This window comes from Pyrus communis, chromosome 6 (genome assembly GCF_041283825.1).
Source record: "Pyrus communis isolate YQ-2024b chromosome 6, ASM4128382v1, whole genome shotgun sequence".
Classification (NCBI taxonomy): domain Eukaryota; kingdom Viridiplantae; phylum Streptophyta; class Magnoliopsida; order Rosales; family Rosaceae; genus Pyrus; species Pyrus communis.
The window spans coordinates 11,296,340-11,312,607 of NC_142570.1; the positions used below are offsets into that span (position 1 = coordinate 11,296,340).

The 16,268-nt window shown below is 36.2% G+C and overlaps 2 long non-coding RNA genes and 1 pseudogene across 2 annotated transcripts; 2 read left to right on the forward strand and 1 right to left on the reverse strand.

The window, feature by feature from the left end:
• The first annotated feature begins 6,062 nt into the window (after positions 1-6,062).
• LOC137709907 (uncharacterized) lies at positions 6,063-7,517 on the forward strand. Its single transcript, XR_015963609.1, has 2 exons — positions 6,063-6,199; positions 7,465-7,517. It is a non-coding gene; the product is annotated as an uncharacterized LOC137709907 (long non-coding RNA).
• Positions 7,518-8,388: 871 nt separating this feature from the next.
• On the forward strand, positions 8,389-11,651 carry LOC148696289 (uncharacterized). Its single transcript, XR_015963608.1, has 5 exons — positions 8,389-9,557; positions 10,253-10,504; positions 10,595-10,814; positions 10,909-10,988; positions 11,077-11,651. It is a non-coding gene; the product is annotated as an uncharacterized LOC148696289 (long non-coding RNA).
• Positions 11,652-12,285: 634 nt separating this feature from the next.
• Positions 12,286-13,671, reverse strand: LOC137710346 (protein LURP-one-related 3-like; annotated as a pseudogene).
• Between the last annotated feature and the right edge of the window lie 2,597 nt (positions 13,672-16,268).

Here is a 16,268-nt window from a genome sequence, read left to right on the forward strand (position 1 = left end):
TTAACGTATTAATTGAATGGAACATAATATCAATTTATTTAAGGTAGTAATTATGTTTGGAATACATGTTATAACTAAAAATTTGCTTGTAATTTGTTTATATTATGGAATATAATATCAATTTATTTAAGGTATTAATTATTTAATGTATTAATTGAATGGAATATAATATCCATTTATTTAAGGTAGTAATTATTTTTGGAATACATATTATAACTGAAAATTTGTCTACAATTATGAAGTTTACGAAAACATAGATGTCTATGTTTACGTAAACTTCAAAATTACAATCAATCAAGTTTGTCGCTAGAACTTTTGCGCGACAAAGGATGTCGCTGTGCAAAACCTTCAGTGACGAAGGCTTCGTCACACAAATGGTGTTTAGTTTTAGGTCAGCATATTTGGTTCATTTGAATCAGAGAAATTCATGCCATATTTAGTGCAGATGTTTGCGTGGCAAAGTCTTCATCGCACAAAGTCCCTAAACTTCTAATCAATGTGCACTTCTGCTCTCCTTATTCTTCACATTTCATTTCGAAAACGCTATACAATTCTGACAACTATAATCAGTTTGTTCTTTGATTGTTAGTACAATGGTCGACAATGGTGCGGGTTTGTCAAAGACAACGGATGGCAAAGGTTCTAGAAAAGGATTATGTTGTAAATTTTGCATTTTGTATAAAGTTTTTATTTAGCTTCAGTATTATGGAAATATATTTTGTTGATAGACAAGAAGAAAAGAGCTGCGGTACAGGTTAGACACACTTATGGTGGGAGCCGTTACCGAATTACTGCTGACGAAATAATAGGGGTTATGAAGTTAGATAAACGTGCCATCTTTTGGTCCGATGTGGGAACATTGGTGCGTACCAAATGTACTGCGATTAGGAGTCTTGGAGATCCATTCCCAAGGAGCTGAAGATGCACATGATTGATGAGTTAGTTGAATGTCTTAGTTACACTAGTTAAATAATAATTATGTTTGTTAAATATAATATAATAGTGAGATTTTAATTTTTGCTTGACAACCCGATTGGGACAATGACAAAAGTGACCTAAATCTGATGGAGGTTATCGACAACATGTTTAAGTCGTGTTTCCGGGAGTGGAAGTTTGCTTATTTAATAATTAGATATGAATTTTAAGTTTTTATAGTATGAAATTTTTTTATTAAATATGTACTTAATGTTTATTATGAATAAAATTAATGTATTTTAATAAATATGTTTATTAATTAAATATTCACAAGCGGTATAATGAAATAAGTTCTTATTTATTAAATATGTATGTGGTTTGAAAAAATTTGAAGAGTGAATGGAAAAATTTGTTTTTCGAAAAACAAATGTAAAAAATAAAATAAAACTAATGCGCAACGAACTATGGTTTGTCGCGCAATGGGTTCAAAAAATGCAGGAAAGCGTAGTCGGATGGCGCCAAAAAGTTGAAGCCCAAGGTTTTGCGCAACAATGCTTTCGTCGCACAAAGTTTTTCACTTTATTGAACTTAACTAGATTGCAGGAAGGTAGAAGCTGCAAAACAAATGCAGCAGCTGCCTTCCCCTGGTGGAATTTCCAACAGGTGGAGGTATAATTTTTCTTCACTAACTTATTTAATTTCCATTCATTTAAATTGTGTTCTATGTAGTTTATAGGTGTTGTGAGTTTATGTATTTGTATGTAATCATTTTTCTTTGGATGTACAAAAAATGGTTTGCAAGGTTCATATGAGATTAGTTTCTCGTTAAAGAATTAGTTGGATTTTGCGAATGGATGCGAAATCATGACTACGGTCCAATTAATTCTTGAATTATCCCAAAATTTTGGACAGTTTGAGATTGCACATTTACATGTTGTATTTTACAGTTTACGCATTAGAGTTTGATAGTAGAAAATGTGGTAGCATCTCTTTGCGTTCTTTGGGTGCATCGTAGTTTTTTGTATCTACATCGTGCACTTGAAGAACTGTAGGGAGATGATGCCGAAATTTTCCCACAATCGAACTCTAATGTGTTGGAATTGTAAATTACAGCACGTAATTGTGCATTCTCGAATGAGATAGGACCCATACCGGGGGCATAAGGTGGCATGTCATAATTGAAGTTGTTGTAACCCTTGTAAATTTTTTTTGTTTACAAGTGAAATGGACAAAGAGTGGATACATAATCCTAACAGATGTGCTGATGATTATTTGGATGGAGTAAATAAGTTCATTGATTTTGCAATTGCAAACAACCGCGTTCAACTCAAATTTAGTGTCCTTGTAGAAAGTGTAACAACTTTATGATTGAATATTTTTGAAACTGTTCGATACCATTTAGTCAGAAATGGGATGATGGAAACCTATACTACGTGGAATCATGATGGAGAAAAAATACAATACGCTTCATCCTCCCACATTACCCGAGCAGTGGATACAGTTGAATCTGTTGTGGAACCAAATTACCAAATTATGGACATTATCAAAGATGGTTTTCCAACTGCTAGTTTGAATACAAATTTGGAAGTAGAAGATGACGTCCCTCCCATCGTGGACAGTGAAGCATTCGTAAAATATGAAAACTATTAAAAAGTGCCAAGCAAAAATTATACCCTGGTTGCGAAGGATTTTCGGTGCTCACGGCCATTGTTGAGTTGATGCATGGCAAAATAAAGTTTCGTATGTCAAGCTAATGTTTTAATTACTTTCTGGGGGTTTTCAAGATGATACTTCCAAAGGAAAATTACCTTCCTAAAGATCATAAAAGTGCAAAGAAGGTGCTGAGTGGTCTTAGATTGGGATATGAAAAAATTCATGAGTGTAAAAATAATTTAATTTTGTTGTACAAAAAGAATAAAACATTAGATAAATGCCCTGTATGTAATAAGACGCAGTTTAAAATGACCTCTCAGAATAGAAGAACGCAGTTTCCACAAAAAATTATGCGTTATCTCCCATTAAAGCCTAGGTTGCAGCGATTATATATATCGACACACATTGCAAGCGACATAAGGTGGCATAAGGACATACGAGTGCATGACAATGTTATGAGACATCCTGCAAATGGAGAGGCCTAGAAAAAGTTTGATCGGTTGTACCACGAACTTACACGTGAGCCCTAGAATGTTAGATTGGGACTTGCGACAGACGAGTTTAATTCGTTCGGCGTTCTAAACCAAAATCACATCACTTGGCCAATCTTCGCAATTTCGTATAATTTGCCACCTTGGAAGAGCATGAAAAAAGAATAAATGATAATGACGTTGTTGATAATCAAAGATCCGGACACGTCTATTGATCTGTATTTTCAACCGTTGGTCGACAAACTAAAAGAATTACGGGAAAACGAAGTTCCCACATACGATAAATCTACCGGGAAGATGTTCACTTTGAGAGCAGCCATGATGTGGACTATAAATGATTTTCATGCGTATGCTATGATGTCTGGGTTAAGCACTAAGGGTTATTACGCATGCCCAGTTTGTAAAGAGGACACAACATCTAGTTGGCAAGCGGGAAAAGCTTGTTACCTAGGGCATTGTAGGTGGCTGCCATGGGACCATGAGTATCGTCATAATGAGACAGCCTTCTACAACGTCACAGAGCTTCGGCCAAGACCCAGAGCATGGTTCGACGATGAAATTTTGGCTCAGGTGAATCGGTTGGATTTTGCTCCGCTGGGAAAATCCGTAAATAGGACAAGACCAAACACACATCTAAGCTGGACACAGAGGACGAGGTTGTTCGAGCTCCCATACTAGTCCAAATTAAAATTGAGACACAACATTGATGTAATGCATGTTGAGAAAAATGTGTTTGATACATTGGTCGGAACTATACTAGACATCGAGGGAAAAACAAACAACACAATAAATGCTCGGATCAATCTGGAAAAAATGGGCATTAAGCCAGGTTTATGGATGACGAGGGACAGAGACATAGCCAAAAAGAAGATCGCATCGTTTTCAGTGAAACCGGAAAAGAGGAAAGAGTTTTTGCAGTTTCTATCTTCTATAAAGTTTCCAGATAGGTATGCTTCAAACATCGATTGTTGTGCAAACGTGGATAGAGAAAATTTTTCGGCCTCAAGAGTCATGATTGTCATGTCATACTTCAACGCCTTCTCCCAGTGGGAATTCGACACCTCTTGCCGGAAGATATGGTGAAGCCGATTATGTTGTTGGCGAGATATTTTTCTCAATTAACTGCAAGATCTTTGCGCAAGTCCAATGTTAAACAGTTGTGCGATGATATTATTGAAGTGCTATGCAAGTTGAACAAATATTTCCCCTAGCTTTTTTCACTAGCATGATCTACATGATGATTCACTTGCCGGATGAGACACTTCTAGCCATACCAGTCAACTATCGATGGATTTATTCAATAGAAAGGTATATAATCGCCATAAATGCTTTAGTTCATCATGTATGTGCAATTTGACTATTTTTATATGATATTTTGTTATTGATGCAAACTATTAGGTGAATTAAAAAAGAGTGTACGGAACAGGGCAAAGTCCGAAGGATCTATCATAGGGGCATGGGTCGCATTTGAGTCGCTTACATTTTGTGCAATGTACCTATAAGACGTTGAGACTATGTTTAGCCGACAACAATGCAATAATGAAAATGGTGTGAGAATTGAAAAACTTTCTATTTTTGCCCAAATTGCATGACCCTTTGGCAAACCAATTAGAGAGGATTCGTTTGACAAAATGGACATGGAAGTAGCACATTGGTTTGTACTTAACAATTGTGACGAGACAATTACCTACCTAGATAAGCATGAAGAGTTAATGAAGCGGGAACATCCTTCACATTTATATGCCAAAAAGCATTGTGAATTGTTTCCTCGATGGTTTCGTGAAAATGTAAGTTGTTTGTGTTTTGGGTTATTTGCATAATTGTAAATGTTAAACTAACACAACAACTTTTTCTCATTTATTTAGGTGAAGAAATTGAAGGAAATGAATTCGCCTGCTTACACTGAAGAATTGTACAACTTAGCAATTGGGCCCCTAAGGTCAAAATTGTACTCCGGTTGTCATGTAAATGGCATCAAGTTTTTGACAACTGACCACGATGACAAGCTTTGTACGCAAAATAGTAGGGTACATGTCCCCGGTGCGGGTGACATTGCGGACATTGATTTCTATGGAAAACTGATGTCAAGTTATCCTGTTTAAGTGTCACCGGCTTGATATAAACCCACGTAGGGTTGGTGGTGTTAAGCAAGATAATGGTTTATTATCGGTCAACACTAACATATGTTGGTATAACGACGACCCCTACATTTTGGCGACTATGGCCAAACAAATTTTCTATATAGATGACCTTAAGGGCGGGAGGGGATGGAAAGTAGTTCAGAAGATTGAGAACAGAAGGCTGCATGATATTCCGAAATGAGATCTTGCTGCTCATGATGATTATGGTGACGTTGCTGACCAACAATTGGAGACTTCAACGGAACTTGGTGCAGACATACTATGAGATATGACTATTGTACAAGAACCGTATCAGGTAGGTGAAAGTCCTGATATTGAGATACTGATTGACTCCATTATGATTGACCTTAGGGATCTACCGTGACACAATACACCAGAGCGCACGAATGATGATGTTGACGTGCCTATAGACGACGAGGAATGGGAGTCTGAATCTAACGATAGTGATAATATTTATTCTAGTTTAGACGAGGATTAATGAAAAATTGTGATGTAAATGTAATGATATGTATTGAATGGTATTTATTTTGTATACAAACAAAAGTTCCTTTAAAAATTGTAAGAAAATTAATAAAAAAAATTATTTATTTATTTAACCCAAAAAATAAATTAAATTTACAGATATACGCAACCACGTTTTATAAATGTTTGTTGCGTAAATATTTAAAAATTCGTTTTTTTTATAAACTGGTGGCGCGACAAAAGTCTAAACACACTCAGCGTGCAAACATGTAAAAATTTGATTTTTTTTGCCAAAATTGGGCGTGTTTTTATTTTGACGCCTTAACTCTCTCTCTCTCTCTGTCTCAGACTCACTCAATCTCTCTTTCAATTTTGTCTAAACTCAAGCTCATCTCTCCCTCTCTCGCACTCTCTCTATCTCAGACTCCTCTCCCCCTCTCTCACACTCTCTCTGTTTCTCTGTCTCTCTATCACTCTCCCTATCGCATCCGCCGCACTCTGACGCCATACCCTTTCCCCGCCGCTACAACATTACTTGTAAGCACCCAGTTCCCTTTAATTCATCTCCCTTGATTCAATTATTTATAAGTGCAATTTTTTCAATTTTTCTGTTGAATTGTTTTAATTACAACATTTAGGGATTTAGGGTTGGAATTGGGAATCCTGGGTTAGGGATTTAGGGTTGGAATTGGGAATAATGGGTTAGGGATTTAGGGTTGGAATTAGGAATCTTGGGTTAGGGACTTGGGGTTGAAATTGGGTCGGAATTGGGAATCCTAGGTTAAATCTCCATGCATGTAGCTATACATTCATCCCAGGTTGTAGTTTCAAGGATTTTTGAGGTGTTTGCTAGCCTCATATAAAGCCTTGCCATCTGCATACACTTTGGATTACTAAGTGTTTACGATGTAGGACAATGTAAGGTGGGTGTTGCTGATAATTATGGTGGACTAAGTAATAGATATTATTTAAAGCAAGAAAGTTTAGGGTCAATGTGATTTTAAAGAAATTGGAAAAATGGAAAATAATAGGGAGGACAAAGAGAGAAGAAAGTAAAGTAGGAGGTGTAGCTAGCCTTTAACATGACATACTTTTTCATTAAGCCATATTGATTTTGCTTTATAAGGAATAGCCTTAGTTATTGGGAAATAGAATTCTCAATGGCTGCTACAAATTTTAAATGGCTCACTAAAATCCTAAAAGGCTCATCGGAAAGTAAACAAAATAAGTAATGCTGTGATTCTTCGTTCTCGCCTTTCATCCTTATAAGATTATTTCACTAAAGTCACATTCTTGCTTGGTTGGTTTAATGAAAAACTTAAAACCTTGGATTTGTTTCAAAACAAGAAAGCCCTACATTTCATTGTTTCTTCATTGGTGTATACAATACAGCTCTAATGGTGAATATTCGGATCACATCTTACATTTTTTCCATTGCGACTCAAATTTGGTGCACTGTGCTTCATTCCTTTGGGGTGGACAGGGTGATTCCAAGAAACTTTTACTCTTTGCTCTGCAATTTCTTTTTGGTTAATGGTTTTAACAAGATATTCATCACCTTGTGAAATTGTGCTTTTTTGATGTTTTGGTGGAGTATAAATAGGGGCACTTTAAGCATAAAGAAGACACTGTGGCTTCACCTTAGGAAAATCATTTTTTTATTCCTTGTGGGCTTCTAGGTATAAAACATTGAATGATATTACCCTTAGTGTGATTCTTGTAGACTGTTCGTCTCAATTTTTTTGTTGAATTGTTCTACATTGATCTTCTCTTTGATACTTGTTTTGCATTTGTATTTGTAGCCATCCAAGAACTTTTCTACCGCGCAAGGGAAGAAGGAAGTGAAGGTTCAGGTAATTCATGGTTTTGATTTAAAAGCAAAAAATTTCTTGGCTTATTATTATACGCGGGCATCAAACAATGAATTAAATCTGGGCTAATTGTAGTTGTCATTACTCTCTGTTCTCATGCTTGACTGAAACTGGATTAGCGCTTTTGAATTTTGCATTGGCCTTAATCATATCTTGTCTGTTTTACTATGTTGACAGAATTTATAGTTTGTCTATAATTTTCACAAAGTATGTTATATTGTGATATGCATAATTAAAAATAATATTAGGATGTCACATGGTTTTGTCTATACTAAAAGTGTACTGGCTATTTCTTGTTTCATTGACAAAATAATTAAGTGGCTTACTTATTTCCTTTTCCTAAGAAGGGTTAACAAACACGTGGAGTTCGGAGCGATGTCAATCAAACAAACCTATGATTGACATCTTTGTTTGTGAGCCTTTGATTCATTGCATCTTGCATAGGGAATCATAAGTTCTAAGGTGCATATAGCTAGCACTTAGTTGTCATTCCAGTATCAATGTTTTTCCATGAAACATTATAACAATATGGTTTATGAATTGTGAAAACGCTACTCTGAAAATGAGCACACTACTTGATCATTCCTATTTGTTTATGAATTGTGAAGGCGCTACTCTGAAAACAAGCACACTACTTGATCATTCCTATTGTTTATGAATTGTGAAGATGTGAAGAAATGTCTTGAATTTGAAACTTACCATACCTTAGAAGGCCTTGCAAAGAACTGGTTTGCTCACTTCATTGTTAATTGAGTTTAGAGTGTAATCCCAACTTCCTTCATCATAATATCAGAACATTTTTTGTTCAATTTCTTCATGTTGTGGGGTTGTTTATTTTGTAATGTGTTTACTATCTAGCGTGAGTATAGGGAAAGAGCAAGAAACTTTTTTTAGCTGGGGTGACCTTAACTTCTACCTCTACTTGCGAAAATTTATGATAGTAGAATATCTTCTATAATTTCATTCCTTTTTTTTTTTCTCTCAAATTTCATTAAACCAACTTGTAGGCATTTGACAAGTTCAACTGATCAGTTAAAGTACTTAAATATACCAAATTCAAGTTATGTTTGTCTTTTACTTTATATTCATTCGAATGAGCCATAAATAATATGTCCTACCCCTTATGTTAGCATCATATTTTTAGTGTAGGCCTTAGCTACCTTCGTCTTTTGAGTGTGACTAATTAATTAATATTTATATTGGGGTATACTGAGTCAGAGAGAAACTCTGAGAGTGAGCATTTGATAATTAGCTAAAGTACTTAAATATAACAGATTCTAACTGCTGCCTATTATTGATTTGATAATATGTTGGTTTTGACTTTGTTAAGGCATGCATTTGATAATTAGTTGGAATTAATTTCATCATGTCATTTTAAGAATGCTTTTGCTCTAAGTTCCCATTTTATTTGGTTGTTGGCAATTGAGCTCCGTGTTTAACCATAGTTATCCCATTCGCTAAGACATTGAGCCATTATATCACACATTCCAGCCTCATTCACATTTGCATTACACATGTTAGGGATGCAACAAGTTTTGTAACTGTCATGGTACCAGTTGCTGTCGGTTTGTTCAAGTTTTGTAACTGTCTTCTATTCATATTTTGTAACTTAGAATGTATTTGGAACTTTTGTTTGCGATTTTATTTATTTATTTGTAACTGTCAAGGTTAGGATATATTTTAGTATATCTAAACCAAATTAAAGTTGTGGAATGTAAATTTTTAATAAAATGTTTTTGTAAATGTCGAACTTAATATCAAACTGGCGGGTAGCTAGTAGGGCAGTCAGACACCTTTTCCAGGAAGTAGTGCTGCTGCCACCTCCACACTTGATATGGCCATGGAGGGTGTCCCTCTAGTCATGCCTTTGGGGTCAACGGTGTCTACAGCTCATGCGTCATCGACCTCTTCGGTGACGCATCCTGTACTAAGCACCTTGCGGACTCATCGACGGCCCCAGAGTTCTGAGGAAGCCCAGCAGTCTAGTGAGGCTTCCTCTGTCCATGGAGAAGGGTCCCAGACAGGTAAGCTTGTTGTGTCCATTATAAGCTTGCTTCTGGTTTCATCTTTATTCATAGCCATAATGCTATGTTCCTTACAAATACACAAGTGGCACATGTGTTTTCTAATATTTTCTCAAGTTTTGGCTTGCAAATTGACTGCAAACAATAATTCAAAATAGTCTTCATTAATGGATAAAAATGTTTTCCAGTATTTGTATTATTTTGAACTGTTTGTACTATGCACACACACGCGGGCACACACACATATATAACCATTTTTCCAACTAATTTTACTGAAAAAAATTGGTGTGGATTTTATTGGGTTGAACAGTTTGATCTGTAGTTCAAAAAGTTGTTATATTCGTCTGAATATGCTAATCTAAATAGCAATCAACCTACTTTACGTCTTTCTTTGTCAACGATGAGATAATCCCTTTTTTGCAAAGAATAACAAGCATGCTAGCTAGTTAATTTGAATTGTGATTTTGACCTATATTAATTATTGTTAAGTAGCACTGAGTAAATTGAAGTCATATCAACAAGTTATAAGTTTTGTTTTAACGTCCCAAAATTGTATAAACTATTTGAATTGTTGGGTGGATGTATTGTTTTTATTGTTATATTGTCTACAGATTTTAGGAAATGTTATAGTTTTAGGGGAGGTTCTACCGAATTTTCAGTGAATTCGTCTAATGTTTACTTTGTTTATTTGATAGGTCAAAAAAAAAAAAAAAAAAAAAAAAAAGGGCCCTTGTAGACTACTTAAGACGTCACATACCACTCGCACCATGACCGAGAAGATCACCATTACATGTGATCCTCGACATCGTGCGGCTACAACAAAGGAGCAACACAGTGTGTTGGCCACCGACGTTGGGTCGGTTATTAGGAACCATTGCCCCCTCATGTGGAAGTCATGGAGAGCTATCCCACAAGAAGTCAAGGATGTTGTTCTTCATGAATTATAGGTAAGTATTTTCAACCTCAAATACTAAATTTTTATTAAATTATACAAGGATTATAAATTGTAAGTACTATTTATTTGTTGAGTTTTGCAGCATCACTATGAGCTTTTCAGCCTCGATGCCAATCAAATGCAGTACATCAACGACCTTTGCTCCGGTAGGTTCACTCAATGGAAGAGCGACCTCCACAAGCATTATGAGTTATATGATGGTCTGGAGATCACTCTAGAAGTTAGGTGCCCTATAGAGTTGGTGGACCGTCAAGATGAAAGTGAAGGCTCACGACACTTCTCTTATAGGTTGGAGGAGTGACGTAAGTGAACTGTATATTTATTTTAAGTTTTCAATCCTTTTACACTTTATTACACAATTAGTAATCTATGTTAACACTTTTTAAAAAATTTTAGGGGGGTCAAAGTTTCCGAAAATTGACATGTTCAATGAGGTGTATGTTCGGCCCAGGGATGAGCTAACGGAGCAACTTCATGTAAGCTAATTCAATTTTTTAATATTCAATTAGTATTAATATTAATTACTTGTATATTCAAATTGATTTGTTTATTTCATTTTTCTAGTCCACCATGGTGGAGAAGGGCTAGACCGTTCTAGAAGAGGTGGTTTCCCAGCTTCCCCTAGAGACCTCGATCGACGAGGTGCTTCCCCCTAAGGATGCTGGTTTTCAAATCATGACAAACACACTCGATCAGACCATCGGTCGTCGGCATGGGAATGTTCACTGGGGGCTTGGGAAAGCCCGCCTTTGGGACCCGTCTGCCTCATGCTCCAGGCAGAGAATTGAAAAGGTCGAAACGCTGACATCTGAAGTGGTGGACTTGAATGAGCGGATTGCCGCCCAGTAGTTTCAGATTGTAGCCCAAAACAATTTGATGAACCAAATTCGACAGGCACTTTAAATCTCCGGCATTCATTTCTCTGACTTTGAACCACTTCTAGAAACAACCTCCCAGCTGCCCGTCGTAACAGCTACGACCTCCCAACCCTCCGACGCAGCAGCAACACCACTAGCCATCAATTGTAATGTGGATGACTACCTATATTAGTTTTGTTTTAAATTGTTTTCAAATTTAAAAATACTTTTTTTCATTGTATGTACATTTTCAATAATTTTTTAATTCAATATTCTTCTTTACCTTTTCTGTTTTTAATTTCATTAACCTAATTTTTACATAAAAAACAATATTAGCAACATTTGAAAGGAAAAAAAAATTAAATAAGTCATAAATAAATTATTTAACAAAATTAATTTTATTATCTAACTATTATGGCCTCTACATCCATCGCTCAAGATTTTGTGGATCGAAGATCTATGTCCGTCGCGCCAAAGTTTGGAGGTCGAATCTCTACCTCCGTCGCGCAGATTTTGGAGGTCGAATCTCTGCCTCCGTTGCGCAAGAATTTGGGGGTCAAATCAAGTTTCGTCGCTCAGAATGCGCAACGACCACAACTTCTGTCGCACAATCTTCATTTTGTGCTTTCCTTCGTCGCATAATGCCTGACGTCACGAGCTTTGCGCGACGCAGTCTTCGCCGCCCAATGTTTCCGGCGACGGTATTGGTCTTTGCGCAACGGTTTCCCCTTCGTCGCCCAAGCATTTATTCTTAGTAGTGTGTATTTACAAACATGACACATAGATCAATGGGTTGAATTCCCACAAAAAGAAATTAAAAAAAAAATACAAAAACAAAAGAAAACAAAACAAAACCTTTAAGTCACTAGAAAATTGATCAAAACAAACTCATTAATTGATTTCATTCATGTATGAGTCACATTTGATTTCTTATCAAGCCACAGACTGTGACAAGGACCACGATAATTGAATGATCCACCTGAGGTTCCGACACCAAAGTGAACACATCATCTCGTAATACTACTCCTGAGCTCGGCTACTTTCTCTTTGCCTCTGCTACAATTCTTCCATTGCTATTTGTAATTCTGAAAGATATTGATTTGCCATTCAAACCCTCAAACCTGTAGTAATTGTTATCACATGCCATTGTTACTTTGTATGAGGACTCCTTATTTCCCAAATTGATCTACAACTTTTTCTTACCCGAACAATGGCTTATTGGCACCAATATTGTTAATTTTTGTTGCCCTCCCATTTTGGGAAACTACAAATATTGTTGGCTTTGCCGTGCTTGTTGCTTAGTTATCTATGTGATAAACGACTTTGTCATTTTCATCAAGCGCATTGCATCTTATTCCTTGCTTACAAATGATTTCATCCATATAGTAAATGTTTCTCTCTTTGATGTCAAATATGTTAGAATATGAGTATCATTGTGAGTGCTAGAAACCGGCTATAATGTTTCAAATTGGTATGGAAAAGTTTTGTTGAAGAGTTCAGGTTGTCCTAATCAGTTTGGGATTGAAACTTTAATTAAACCTTGATACTTAGCACTCATAGTTGGATTGGAATTGAGTTTGTTTCCTACGTTGATTTCAATACAAATAGTGACCTCTGCTCTCACAAAACATATACTCAATACTGACTAAGACCTATTGTTAGATTGAGTACTTTTGGTTTTGTAAGAGAGGAGAAGGTGCACCATTTAGAAATCTGTTTTGGCTTCTTCTTCTACTGCTTCAACGGGGACCAAACTCTTCTTTGAACTGGAGAGTGCCGCACAATTTGGAATATGAGGGAAAAGCTTTCTTTGCATTTGGCAGACAGCTGGTCATTAGATAAGTTTACTCTTTTACTTGCTCTTTTATATTTGGTAGCAACTTTAGTTTTGATCAGAATACTTGTTTAAATTTGTGGTTCATGAGCTTGATCTCTTAAGTTATGCTTTTGATAAGTTTAGATAAAGATACAGACGCTAATTATGTTAATGAAATCATTTGAGATATGTATCACTAGTTGATCCCTTACGTAATGGTTTGAATTGCCCATATGCATATTTACTGATTATTAGTGAGACCTATAGTAATTGATCATGGTGATGGTTACTTACTGCACATATGGATGATTTCTATTTTGAACTTGTAGGTGTGTATCCAGACTTACAAATATGTATATAACGCTTATTTGAATGAATTTATCATGTGATATTTTGCATGTAAAGGGGTTTGGACCATGGCAGCAGCCCTTTGGGCTTTGCTGCGCCTACCTGGACACTAGGCTTTAGCCTGATCAGGGTTACCATGGGCCTGCATCCTTTCCAAGCCCAAAACCAACAACTTTTGAGTTGCTGGGCTTTTTCCTATGTCCTTAGCCCAAACCTGAAAAAGGCCAGAGCTTGCTAGGTCCACCTCATGCCCCAGGCCCATTTGCAGCAATCCCACGATGCTTGTTGGGCTTCGTCACCCCTTGGCCTACTTGCTCGCAGCTTTTGCTGCTGGGCTTGACTTGCCCCAACCAAAAAACTCGAAACCCAGCCTCGGCTAGGCTTCCCTGCACCAAACTACAGGCCAGCACACCCTTGGCCTGCACCTGTGTCTTGTTTTTGGCCCAAACCAACAACTTTTGCTACTGGGCTCACCCATACCACATGGCCGAGAGGCCCGCAGCCCTCTACGAAGCCCAATGGCCTGCAGCCAAGTTACAAGGCCTGTCTCCGCATCGTTACCATCCCACTTTTGTCTAGGCTGTGTTCTTTTTCGACCCAATGCCAATTTTTAAAGTTCTCGTGTTATAAATCATGCCTAAATATATTTTTTTGGGAACTTTGGTTTACGCTAATTAATTCTAATTTATTTATCACTTTGTTTATCACTAACCGAAGCTAATATGACCTGTCTGTCATTATTTTGTTTCCATGATCAACCCTGTTTGGTCCCGATCTATTGAATTAATTAAAAATGACCTACTGTCCATGGTAACCCTGGTCACGTGCTCGACGAGGTTGGGCTGCAGGCCAGCATGGTGCTCAGTGGTTATGCCAGTAGCGTTGAGCCTCGGGCATGTCGCATTAAATTCCCATAATTTTTTTTTCGACATCTCTAGGGTTTAAAAACCCTAATATATATATATATCGGAAGGAAAATATAAACATAGGGGGTTCCTGCATCATGGAGAATGTTTTCATGTTTTGTGGACGTTTCAAATATCTTACTTTATTTTAAGCATACCTGATTGGTAGAAAATAAATAAAAGCCTTTGACTTTTTGTAGAAGAAAACCTCCTCCTATGATCCTTCAGTTCCTTAATTTCTGGCAAGAGCGTGGTGATAACGTGTTGTAGACCTATTTGACTTAACTATATTTAGGACTAGAGAGGGAGAAAGGCTGGCAGCAAGAGAGAGAATAGAGTGATTTAATTGTGAGGTGTGTGTTATATCACCCCATTGTGCCTTTATTTATAGTAGCAAGATATGTTAAATTCTTAGCTTTATAGGATGTTAACTACTAAAAGGAATATTCCAATATATCCCGAGATACACTAGAATTTACATAATCACATTCCTATTCTAAATATGACTGCAACAAGAATATCAATTTTTGCTTTGACAATTTTTTTTTTGGGTCTATTTTTTTGCGCTGAATGTTAAGAGAGAAAGACGAACATATCGGTGATTAGATAATTTAAAAGGGAATTGTTTTTGGCATTCCAAAAATCTTATTTTGCACTCCAAACTTTTTATAATTAGTAAGAAAACTACACTTGTGAGGAGTGTAGAATGAAATTTTTGGAGTGTTAATAATAGTTCTCATTTAAAAATTGATACCAAAGAAAAGAATTGATACGTAAGAAAAGTCAACCAAATTTTTATAAATTTTGAGGCACATTTACCATTTTTTATACAACGGTATATTAAAAGGTGAGAAAATAAATTAACAACGAACTCGATTTTTTGAGATTCGATTTTAGGACTTGTCATTAACAAGTAATTATAATACCATTAAATCGTAGTACTAAGTAACAAACACATTTAAAGTTCAACAAATTAGTTATACCAAAAACATCAAACCAAATTATTATTACTATTGGGGGCCGGCAAAATTCGAAATTGTCACATTATATAGTTTTCTTTGTGTTAAAAAATAAAATCAAAATCATGATCAGCCCAATTAAGGTCTGAATTTTCTAGAATTTCAAACCTGACTCCTTTTTTTGGGTTTTTAAACCTGACTCCTTTTTATTTTTATTTTTTTATCAATAACTCATTTTTATTTTTTTAAAATATATTATTATTATTATTATTATTATTATTATTATTAAGTGGTTCGTAACTGTTATAATAATTTAGGGCAGACGGAGTTTCGAACCTGGGACGTATGGACTTAAACCTAATCCCCTTCACTAAAATATTAGACCACATGCAAATCTTGACTACTTATTTTTGCTGCCTAGTAGAACTAGAACTTTACGGCCTCTCGTCCTTGAGTTCTAAAACCTGAAGATAAGGTTATGCAAATCGCTATGAAGTTCTAGGCCTTATGCAACATGTTCGGCAGCCTCAACTATATACTGATGAAAACATAAGTCTGCCAAATCGGTATCAAACTGAATGGGCAAAGATACTCAACAAAGATAAGTGTCTCAATCGTAAAAGTGGTTTGGCTATCTGTGTGTCAAAATCAGGATGTGACCTGAAAGTAACCAATCATAGAACACCTCATTTGGCAGAGAAGATTGATGAAGTGGCCTCTTTCGTGAAAGAATCAAAGGTTTTTCCTTGCTGAGACTTGAGATAAATAGCCAGTCACAAAAGAAAGAATTCTCATATATCCAGTCGATCGGGACTCCTTAAGCAAGCAGACTCTATAGCTCCAGCCTCATTTGTCAAGTCGTCATCTTTAC